The sequence below is a fragment of the Populus euphratica genome, unplaced genomic scaffold (assembly GCF_000495115.2).
Source record: "Populus euphratica unplaced genomic scaffold, PopEup_1.0 scaffold228.1, whole genome shotgun sequence".
NCBI classification, from domain to species: Eukaryota; Viridiplantae; Streptophyta; class Magnoliopsida; order Malpighiales; family Salicaceae; genus Populus; species Populus euphratica.
Window position 1 is genome coordinate 203,298 of NW_011500111.1, and position 11,973 is coordinate 215,270.

The 11,973-nt window shown below is 33.1% G+C and overlaps 1 protein-coding gene and 1 pseudogene across 1 annotated transcript in view; one reads left to right on the top strand and one right to left on the bottom strand.

Moving 5' to 3' along the window:
* The window catches only part of LOC105109789 (uncharacterized), an 8,655-nt pseudogene extending 2,963 nt beyond the window's left edge, over window positions 1-5,692 (bottom strand).
* The window catches only part of LOC105109761 (60S ribosomal protein L5), a 21,654-nt gene that overhangs the window by 5,738 nt on the left and 3,943 nt on the right, over window positions 1-11,973 (top strand). The window lies entirely within an intron of this gene.

Consider the following 11,973-nt stretch of genomic DNA (forward strand, 5'->3'; position numbering starts at 1 on the left):
ACTCTTTCCATGTGTTTTTGAAACAAATGTCAAATTAATCAACTCTCTAGGTTTATCTCAGCTGGCTGAATATATTATTGTATAATCTACAGCTTGTCATTTTCCACACATATACTTTGAGTTGATTGATGGCTTTCGGCAAATAGAATTTTGTATTTCTAGAAATTTATACTAGTTAAGAGAATATGCAAGTCATGCAATAACCTTACCTCATTAAGTATGGTTAGCACAGTCTCAGGTTTCAGCTCCTTGGCTTGGATACCTTGTTTTTCAAGTCCATACAATTAAATGAGAGTACAACGGCCACCCAAGACTGGAAGCCACGTTGGACCAAGTATGGTCTCTGTCACATAAAAATGCAAACAAACAATTAGCAATATGATACAATAGGTTGTGGTTCCAGATTAACAATAGACTAACCTGGCAGTTTCAAATTTTCTTATAATGCAGGTCACAAGGTTTAATTCTGCAAAATTCTACTATCTTCTCTATCTAAATTATATGATTAGTCCAGGAATGAACCATGATATCATCTAGAATTCATGCATTTAACTTGTTTCTCTGCAAGCCATTTACAGCAATATATGGAGTGAAATAAAAGAATAGTGAATTTGATTAATACATTGCAACTTCCCATTCAAGCAAGGTAAAGACTTTTTTTTTTGAGAGAGAGAGAGAGAGAGATATTTTAAGGACATAAGTTAGATGTAATACTAATGTGCTTTCTGAATTATACCACTTGAGAACAACCGGAATGAAAATTGGGTTCTATCTATAGCATTTATATGACAGAAAAACATGCATAAGGAGTAACGGTTTTTGACTTAACAACATTGTAAATGCACAGAAGACATTAATGTACTCTTCCCAAATCTGGTTAATATGGATATTGTTATTTGTTTCTAAGGTTACTGATACTGAAAAACTCTCAGAAATGTTTTTTATCCCAAAGAAACTTGACTAGGGGAGAGTGGATAAATTCATTTTGCCCTTCTAGTTCCATGATGAATTAGATGTTTAGGCTTTTATGTGATAAAAAAAAAATTCTTAGAGATTCCAAATACTTGCCTTAACCCCAAGCATTCTCAAGGATCTAGCGATGCCTTTAGAACGAGAACCATCAGCATCCATAACCATTACCTGGTACCTGTCCTACAGTATAAGGAAAAAAAATCTCGGAGACAATGTTCCTGCTTCAGGATTTAAACATGGAACACTCGGGAGATTGTGATGTAGCAACTGTACTGCATACGGTAATACCAAAACAATTTCTTGTGTCCTCAGAGGCCACTGATGCTAAAACACACAACATTGATTAAACCAAGCCCAAATCCCTCCCCCCGAGAATTTCCTTTCTTTCTTGCACTACTCGGAATTCTCATTTTTCTGAATATCTCAAAACAATGACGGCATGCATAAACAATAGTTATATCAAAGCTCTTAAAACATAAAGCTATACCTGTACAGCTTTCAAGTTTCGAATGACTGCAGCAGTTAAGATGTCATCAAGATCCGTCCACCCTTTAAAAGCTTCCTTACTGGCCATCAACCTGAATAAAGTTGAAGAATATAAGACAGAGTTATACAAAAAGGGATACCGCCAAGCTCCAATTCTTGTTTTATTTTTTTATTGTTGGTTCAAAGAGTTATTTGACATTTAGAAACAAAGTAATTGTTCTAAACTATCATCCTCTTACCAAATAGCAATACCTCTCCACTCATAGCTTTTGAATAGTATTATCAAATAAAACCAACCTTTGATAGAGTTACACTTGCATAGCGAAACCGAGCGGCTCGCCTAAGATCAGGGATGCCATCTCTTTCTCTGAGAACCATCATATAAACAATGACCACCAAGTTAAAGGGAAAAAAAGGAAATTAATGAGGGTGCCAGATTTGAGATTTTTTTACTGTGATGTAAAAGAAATGGGGTAGAAAGGTGGATGGTAAGTAATATTTCCTAGTGAAAAGATATTAACTATTGAAAATATGAAATGGGGTAGCTACAAGATGGAATGTATTAATGAACAGAGTTGAAAAAACAGTACAGACCCTTCAGTAAATGTCTGAGCAGTCAGCTTTAGTCTCTCATTGAGATACTAGAATTTGTAACAAAAGAAACTTAAGAACATAAAAGGCCAGAAAATTTACTCTCTTGCCTCAGGCCGGACATCAATAAGTATGGCGTCTTCCTTCCCTGCTAGGAGCTCCAAAGTTAATTGCGGAGACAAATCTCCAAAGTAACCACCATATACCCACACCCTATAAAAACCCCTGCACAAATCTGGTAGAAAACTTAAGCTTCCCATGTAATGCAGATTAAATAAACAAATCCTTTATGCACAAAAGGACATCCATACCACAAAGTGGCTGAGGTTCCAAGGAAATGCACAAAAGGCACAACTGGATCGGATCCAAGCCAAGCCTTTTCTCCAGCCCCTCAATAACAATGTAAACCTGCTTAAGGTGTAAAAGCAGGTTTAGGAAATTCAGATTTGGTTTTGGATCATAAATTAGTTAAATCAGCACATAATTAAGCAGTGTAACAGAGATGGACGCAATTGAGTTTTCAACTAGAAGTCCTGTAAGCTGAAAGCAGTGATTGATGTCTCCAAGAAAAAGATTTCTAAAATAATCCAAATATATCTTTGCAGGAGATTTTTTTTTTCTTTTTTTTTTTTTCAAGTCCATACAATTAAATGAGAGTACAACGGCCATCAAAGTAAAACGTGCCAAGCATAATGTACCTGCTGAAAAGTTGCACCAATTGGCCTCAAAATCTGTGTTACCCTTTCTTCAGACAGATTCAGTGCACCTCTGATCTTTGGAGGAAGCAAATCCTTGGCAGGTCCATAAGAATAAACAACAAAAGAAGCCCCTTTTGCTATAGATTCCTCCACTGCAGCGATTGCAACTCTGAGCACATCAACAGAAGTGCCAGTAGCATTTTGTGTGGCTTCCCTCAAACCAGATGAAAAGCTAGTCAATCTATCGCCAGCTAATTCTCCTGATTGATCAAAAGTAGAGAATACTTTACTCAAGGCACCATCTACTGCTTCTGAAGCACCTTCCTTAATCGATGTTATTGAAGAAGTAATTGTGTCTAGTGAGCTTTGCACAACATTTCCTCCATTATTTACTGAAGTGTTGATGGAGTCCCTAATGTCGCCCAAAAAATCATCAAAAGCAGCCTTTGCACTAGATAATGAATTGTTATCCATTTCCAGGGAATCAGATCCCAAACTGGGATTCTCTGGTGTCATATCAATAGTTGATGTTATTTCAGGTTCCACAAGTCATATTAAACTATCTGTATTATCAGCAAACTGGTCTGCAGAGTTCAAAGGTCCTTTTTCAACATCAGATATGTTATAACTTTCCAAGAATTTCAGTTTACCCCCTCCCATAGGGTGTGGGTGCAATTAATGTTGCCTAGTTCATTTGGGCAAGAATGATCATTAATGAAAGCAAAGCTTTCAATAAAATTGGAGTAGAAAGACTTTATAGCTTGTGTTTTGAAGGAAATTCTTTGGTGATGTGTTATATTTGACATTCCCAAAAGTACCTTGTCTACGACATAACATCTGGACTCGAAATCCTTCCGGACTGAGCAAAATCGTTGCAGACCTCCATGGAATGTTATCTGCAGTAGTTATGGTTTCAAATACATGAATGAAATTTTTGACAATAGAAATACTATGCCAGAGGTATATGAAGAAAGATGTGACATGATAACACAAAACTTGGTGAATTGATAACCAATGTGCATGGAAGTTACTGCCTGCAAGGCTTCACTGAAAATTGTCAAATTCTGTTCTTTAAAGGTGGACAAGGAATTTGTATATTGAAGAGTCTCACAGACCTCATATCTTAATTTTATATTCTGATGTAAGTAATCAGATTAAGAGCGTGTTTGACATTGCAGTAGCGGTTGCTTTCAAAGTGTTTTTCGTTCGAAAACACATCAAAATAATGTTTTCTTCATTTTTTAAAATACATTTTTGACATCAACACATCAAAACAGTCCAAAAACAACAAAAAAGTAATTTTAAGCAAAAAAAATTATGTTTTTGGCAAACGGTGTTTTGACAGCAATGCTAAACACACTCTTAAGTGGAGAGAAAATGCCATCATAATCCACTGCACATGAGAAGGAAGCTGGTGCTGGGGAATCACACCCAGATGCTTAAACTACTAAACGGAGATGTACAAGCAGATTATTAGGCCATGCAAAACTTCCTGCTAGGTTGTTAAGGGATTTACTCAGCATGCCTCTGATGTGTAGGCCTAGAAGGAAGGAGAAAGCTGCACTGGACTATGATACCATGCTAGAGCATGAGAATCAATTCAAAACCTTCACTTGGGCACATAAGCTCTACATGATGTCATACTGACCTTTATACTTAAACAGTTGAAGCTTAATTTATACCTTCATTCAAAACCTTCACTTAGGCACCCCAGATTTTTCAACTCAAATACATCAAACATATTTTATAAAGAGGCAGACATGTCTAGTTACAACATTTTTTGTTCTTTTATTTTTTGACACCAGAATTTTTCTCTTTAGTGAAAGTTCAATTATAGTCCCAGCTTGTTCTCCACCTAATTAGAGGTCATGCATCTCCAAAACTAAGGGCATGGATGAAATCCAAGGTACAGGGATGATAGAAACTTGGCAACAACACGAATTAAATTACAGTCTAGGAAGTGAAACTCACCTGAGAATGAGAGGAACAACACTGAGAGGCAGAGCAAACAGGCAACATCTTTTGTTAACTCAATATAAACCTTATCAAAATCACCAAGCTTCTTTGTTCTGCATGAAAGTAAGACTCTACAATTAAAATGCAGTTCAATCTCCAAATTCGCCCATGAACAAAAGAGCAGTAATCAAACCAAGCTAAGTTGAATAAGGGTTATTTCCATTTCTGACAAGCCATCAACTTATAAGAGGATTCCTTGAAATTCCAAAAAAATAAAAGTAACCTCTTTCTCTAATAGTGAAAACAAATGGCATCAATGTGGATCAAAACTACGAAAGACAAGTGAGAAATGGATCAAAATGAGCAAAACTGAACCATGACCGCTTCAATTCATTATACCAAGATGAACGCTCCTTAAGTTGGCTTCTAGAAACTAAAGCTTGAGCTCCATTTTTAAACAAAATCATGAAAAACAAAGAACTCGTTCCACAAAACAACATATTCAAGTGTATAACTCACAAGTAAGTAAAACACACTAAGCTAAAACAAACCAAACCGGAGATTCAGAACAATTGAACCAATTCCCCAACTGGGTTCCTCACAATACAATCACTAACACCATGAAACTACAAAAAGTGACGTCCAAGTACAGCATTCAACAAAAACGATGGCAATTTACAACACGGTAAGCTAAGCTAAATCAAACCACCCACTTCGAAAAAGAACTAAAACTTACTCAAAATCTAGGAAACTGAAAACGGGTTTTGGAATTTGTGTTGCGACTTGTCGAAGGAAACAATATATATATCATGGTAGAGAATCGAATCGTGTGGCTTGTCGATGCCGTTAGCTCATCTCTTTGGTTTCTCTCTTCCTCTCGTTTCTTCAGGTGGTGACCGACCATAGGTTTCATACGGGCCCGGGGTCTGATCGAATCCAAATCCCGTTCGCTGATTGGCCGATTGAGCAAAGTCAATTTCAAAACTAATTGTTTTTAGTTTTATTTTTAAAACTAAAACAATATTGTTTAAAAAGAACAAATTAAATATTTAACTAATATTTTACTATAGATTAGATTTTTTAATAAAAAAATAATTATATAGAATTTTTATTAGTTTTTTAATATAAAAAAATTCTAATTATAAATTAAAATTATTAAATATACATTAAGTTAAATAAATTAATATTTGATTAATAAATAAATAGATAGAATTAACATATTTGATATGCAAAAGAATAAATATGAAAAAAAGTAAAATAAAGCAAGAAGATCATTTTCTAAAACAATACATATTAGAGATGAAATTAAAAAAATAATTTTAAAAAATCTAAAAAGATAAAAATCTACTTATATGAATTTTTGAAACTCATAATTATTTATGAGATGAAAATTGAGGAGATTGACTGCATAGAAAATAAATATTAAAAAATAATAAAGCAAAATTTGCAATAAAAAGTTGCTTCTAATTAAATTGAATATAAAATTAAAAAAATAATTGAAATTGAAGGACTAAATTAAAAATAAATAAAACTTTTACAAAATAGTTAAGAAAAAGAATTAAATATCAAAAAAATAAGAATCATAATTGAAATATCAATAATAAAGATGACCAACTTGTAACTCTTGAAAGAAAAGAAAAAAAAAACAGCTTGTCATCAACAAACAAACCAACCTCCACTAAAAGGACATATTTGACCACTTGAGGCACATGCACATCGCCCAAAAAGCATAAATATCTCTCTTGCTATGATATGTAAACTATGTTTTAGAATTAGTTAATCATCTTAAAATGACCAAATTGCCTTTTATAATTTTGGAATTTACAAAAAAAACTATTGTCAACAAACAAAAAAATCTCTAGACTAATGATTGATTTTTTTTCTTGATTTTTAAGAGCAAATATGTTTAGAGCAAAGAAGTTTAGGCATGTCGACATAGAGCCCTCGTTGTGTATCAAGTACGATATCATGTTTATTAACATAATGACCATGAGAGAATATGCCTGGACTCCCTCATAAAGACTTTTATTAAATGAAGATAATGTAGTTGTTAGAATGAGAAATACAACTAATGAGAATACTAACATGGAAGAAGAAAGTGGCGACTCTGAAGAGGATGCAATCCCTAATTTCAGTCAAGATGTTAGCAACATGGTTGGTAGAAGTAATGTCACAAACAGTAGTAGCAACCCCGGCAGTTCAAAGAGAAAGAGTACTAGCCTCAATTGCGAAAAAAGAAAAGGGGAACTGGAATGGGAGCAGTACTAGTTACACGTTTGGATAAAATTATTGAGACTATCTCCATGCCTAGAGGGATCACAACTCTTTGTAAAGATAAAAAAAAAAAAAAGTTGTAGCGTTGAAGGGGTAATGAAAGAACTGTACTCTATTGATGGAGTTGCCTTTGGTAGTGCACTGCATACCTTTGCAACTAAATTTTTTTGTGCGTGGAGTAAAAGGGAGATGTAGGCTGCAATGGGTTGCATTGACAAAAAAATATCATGGTTAAAAATAATGTTTGACCAACACAGACAAACTTAGATGGACAAAGTTAGTTTTTAGCATTTTACTTTATTCATGTCTTTACATTTATGTTGAATTTTGTAGACAAGTAACATATTTATGTGTTTGAAATATTTTCCACTAGTTTTGCAGACTTTTTATGCAGCAAATGTTGCTGGAATTAGAAGGAGTTGCCTATGTTTTGGTGTATTTCCATAGCTAAGTTTTTAGAACCCACTACTATATATGTTTTACTATATATGTATGATTGAATATTGTTGTTGGGTTGGAATTTCATGGATGTTAATTTCTGAATTATAGACCTTAATTATGTGGATGTTTAACTTTCAATGTTACTTTAAATATATGGATACTTAACTTTAAATGTTATATTTAGCTTGTTAAAGTACTCCTTTACAGTTCGATTACTTTAAAGTTGAATGGTTGATGATAATAATTTATGCAACCGAGATTATTGCTTGTTGGTGTTATACTTTAAATGTTTGGTTAGTTGCTCTTGAATGGCAGATTTAGGTTGCTAATTTTGAAATTTTTAGGTGGTGTATGCCACATTTGAATGCTTGGTATCTTGCTCTGGAATGGTAGCTTTTGAAAGTTAAGTAACAATTTTTGGAATATTACTTTCATTCCTATGTATTTGTATATAAATAGTAGTGAATATGGGAAGTTATTCACTTGCATATTGTCAATTTCTTTGGATAGAAACCGAATGTGTTAGTACTTGCAATGAAAAGTGGTTGTTTTTAATTGTTGGTGTTGCTAGTTGTTGCTATTTATACATCTATAATAGGTAAATTTCATTTCATTCATTAGGTTGCAGCTGATTGGTTAATGTTATGATATTCATTAAAAGTCAGTTTAGTTTCTTAGGTTTTTAAATGTTTGTTTATGGTGTGCATTAGGATACCAAAGGGTAGAAAATCATTAGCTTTGTTAGAGACCTCTGTCATTATATATTCTTTTACATCATGTCATTATTGTCTTGTTCAATGTGCTGAAGCAGCATTCTATAAGTAGAGCCGGTTTGAATCTTGAGGGAAGGTGACAAACACGGTTATTATTTATTAACTCAAGCAAGAGGGAAATGAAAATATTATTGCTCCACACACAAATCAATTTTGGAAATGCAATTTTCATGGTACAATTGACATATTATAATTAGCACAAAAAATGAAATAGTGGAAGTAGGAAATGAAAATGAAAAACAATTTGTGTGTGAATTGTTCATTATTTCTAGAATTTCTATTTTAATCTCTTGAAATTCTATTTTTTATGTTGTGGATAACAAGTGGAATTAGAAATTTTGATTAGAGATAATAGGCATTTTGGAAAAAGAAATTCAATTTCACTTTCAAAGGAGGTAAATGACTAAATTGCAAATAAATATAGCCTTATAAAATTTAAAAGCCGAGCAAAATTTCATTAAATGTGAAGAAAGTGAATAATAATACTTATTTTAGTTTGTATTATCCATTTGTGTTTTTTTTGTAACAAGTCATATAATATTTAATTATTCACAAAAATTTATATGGCATAATAGATATGGATTCGCACTAGTTTTTAGCTCTTTTTTATGGGGATTATGATGACGTATTGAATAACGTTGCCAATTACATTAATTATGGTAATTCTTCTATAAATGATGGAGATTGCAATGGTAATCACAGTTCTGATACTGACGATGATGATGATGATTTAGATGAAAAAGATGAGTTATTTTAGAAAAAAAAAAGTCCGATAATCAAAAATTAATTTTATACACGGCAGGTGCCATAACTTTATATTATAATACTTATATATATAAGGAGCCTTGTATGGATTTGTACAACACTGGAATGCAATAGTTGAAAAAAATATTACATGGACATTAGACACGCCGTGTAAACATGTTTAGGATGGATGCGACAACATTTTAGAGCTGTGCTTTAAACTTGAAAACCAATATGAGTTAAAGGCATCTAGAAGAATGTGTGTTTTTGAAAAAGTTAGAATATTTCTTTATACAATAACTTTGGATGCTTCCAATAGAGAAGTTCAGTAGAGATTCCAACACTTAGGATACAAATTAGTAGGTATTTTAATGAGATTTTTAGATTAATTTATTCACTCGTTATAGATTTAATTCAACCTGCAGATCCCGGATTCGTAAACACACCGAAGGAAATTGTTAACAATCCAAGGTAAATGCCACATTTCAAGGTAATGTTATTAATCGTATTTGTTAATTGTGATTCGTATTTCATGAATTTATGAAATTTAATTTTTTTTAGTCCGCTCAAATTGATGTTATTTTACCGGTTTATCGTATATTAGAATTGTGTAGGGGCTATCAACGGTGCACATGTGTTTCTTTTGAAAATCAAATTTCGTATATCAATGGAAAAGGTGTGCCAACCCAGAATGTTATGGCTGTATGTAGCTTTGACATACAATTCACATTTGTTTGGGCGACTTGGAAAGGTAGTGCACATGATATACAAATTTTTCTTAAGGTAATTGACAATCTAAGTATAAAATTTCCTAAGCCACCAGAAGGCAGCAATATATGTATGTATGTGTATATATATGATAATTAATGTTATTTGATTTTTTTTGTTTTTTGCAATTTTCAGTATAAAACAATTATACGTTTTTCCAAGGAAATACTACTTGGTTGATTCGAGATATCCTAATGAATATGGATTTTTAGGTTCATATAGAGGTCAGAGATATCATTTGCAAGAATTTAGGAGGCGAGGACAACCACAAACTGTGAAAAAATTTTCAACCGTATGCACTCTTCATTACGTTGTGTGATAGAACGAACATTTAGAGTTTGGAAAAAAAAGATAGTGAATCCTACAGAATATGTCATCCTATAATTACAAAGCACAAGTTCAAATTATTTTCGCATCCATGACAATTGATGATTACATTAGAAGAACTTCAATACAAAATGTGGCATTTATGGAGTTCGATCGCTATCCTGATTTTGTGTTCAATGATTTTCTAACTGATGTGGCTCCACATTCACAAAGTCAAGGACACCAAAAGCTTTCGCGAATGGGTTACGTATGTGATAAAATTGTTGTAAGTTTAATGACATAATTATAAATTATTGCTCTAATATGTTTAGGTCTATTTGCAAAAAATTATTGGTTGTAATGTTACTTCATTAATATTATGAATTAAGTACTTTTATGTAATTATACAATAAAATGAATTTGAACCACAGTTTTAATAAAATATATATTTTTTCAAACTAACCTTAACTAAAAATATTTTTTATAAAATTATTTTTTTCAAATCACAACTATTACAATACCAAACACATTTTTAGAAGGGGAAAAATGTAATTAAAGTGTTGCCATTATAGTTTTTTTAGTCTATATGCATAGTATTCTCTATAGTAGTTTGGTAACATGTTTTTTTGTTTCTATTAATTAAAAAAATTATTAAAATTAACTCGTTTGAATCTCATTTAGGTTTGATAAAGCTAATCATATCATGAGTAAATTGATATGTTGATTTGACCAAAAAAAAAACTCCAACCCAAATTACATTTTGAGTCAAGAAGCCCCCCATTAATATATGCGTGAGGGATCAATTTTTTTAATTTGATTCTTTTATAGTATTATTTTCTTGCGGGGCTCTTTATTTTTGTGGAATTAGTCATAACCCCTTCAATTCTTTGTAATTTTCTGTTTGTTGTCCGAGTTGTTGTGACTCTTCTCAATTCTACACCGATGATTTGCCGGTGCTTTCTGCATAAGATCACATCAAAATGGAGTCATTCGTTTTAATTTTTGCAGATTCCTTGGAATTCTATTAGTTATTTTGGTGCTCTGCAATGTTTTGTGGAGCAATGCAAGAGGTTGGCCATATCACTTGATAGTGTGATTTGGCTTACTGTTATATATCAGGCAGTCAATAACTATGGTGGTGGATATACTGCTCCATTGCCACCAGGCTGGGAGAAACGATCTGATGCAGCAACAGGGAAAACGGCACGTATTATATTGATCACAACACTAGAACTACAACCTGGAATCATCCATGTCCAGATAAACCTTGAAAGAGATTTGACATGGCATATGACGAGCTCAAGTGATCAACAATTTTATCTCCTCGATCTCCGCTGGCACTTTATACTGGTTCAAAAGCTATGCATAGCCAAATTCTAAACATATTCAATGAAGAAGCAGGGAAATCTGAACAGTTTTCTGTAGCTCAGAATCTTCAAATCACTCTACAGAGAAGATATAAAAATGTACTGGTAAAGATAGCTCTCGTCAGAAGCAGCTGGAAATGTTTCTTGGGACGGGACTTCTCCAGCATCATCCATCAGTTCCAGTTCAACCTCTAAATGTATGTTTTGTATTCTCTGTATCAGCTATTTATTCTGGGATTCCTTCACACAACCCATGTTTTCTTTTGTAGATTCTTTGCTCCTGTCAAAGCAGCAATACCAGTTTCACTAGGACCCTAAAGTCACTTGTTGGTTAGCTCTATTCCTCATGCCTGCTCTCTTCCTCATGCCTGCTCTCTTCCTCATTATCTTGTTTTCTTTTCCCCTGTTGTTTTACATTTTCCTCTGATAATTTCCTCCTACCAAATAGACTAGGATTCTAATTAAAAAGCGTTGGCTTCTGAATGGAGCAACTGTGAAGTTGTCAAGAGGCCTTGATAAATTCTGTAAGAACACAGCAATTCTTTGTTTTTCTGTAGATCTCAATTTTTCCCATTTGGTTGGGATCTCTACCCTCCA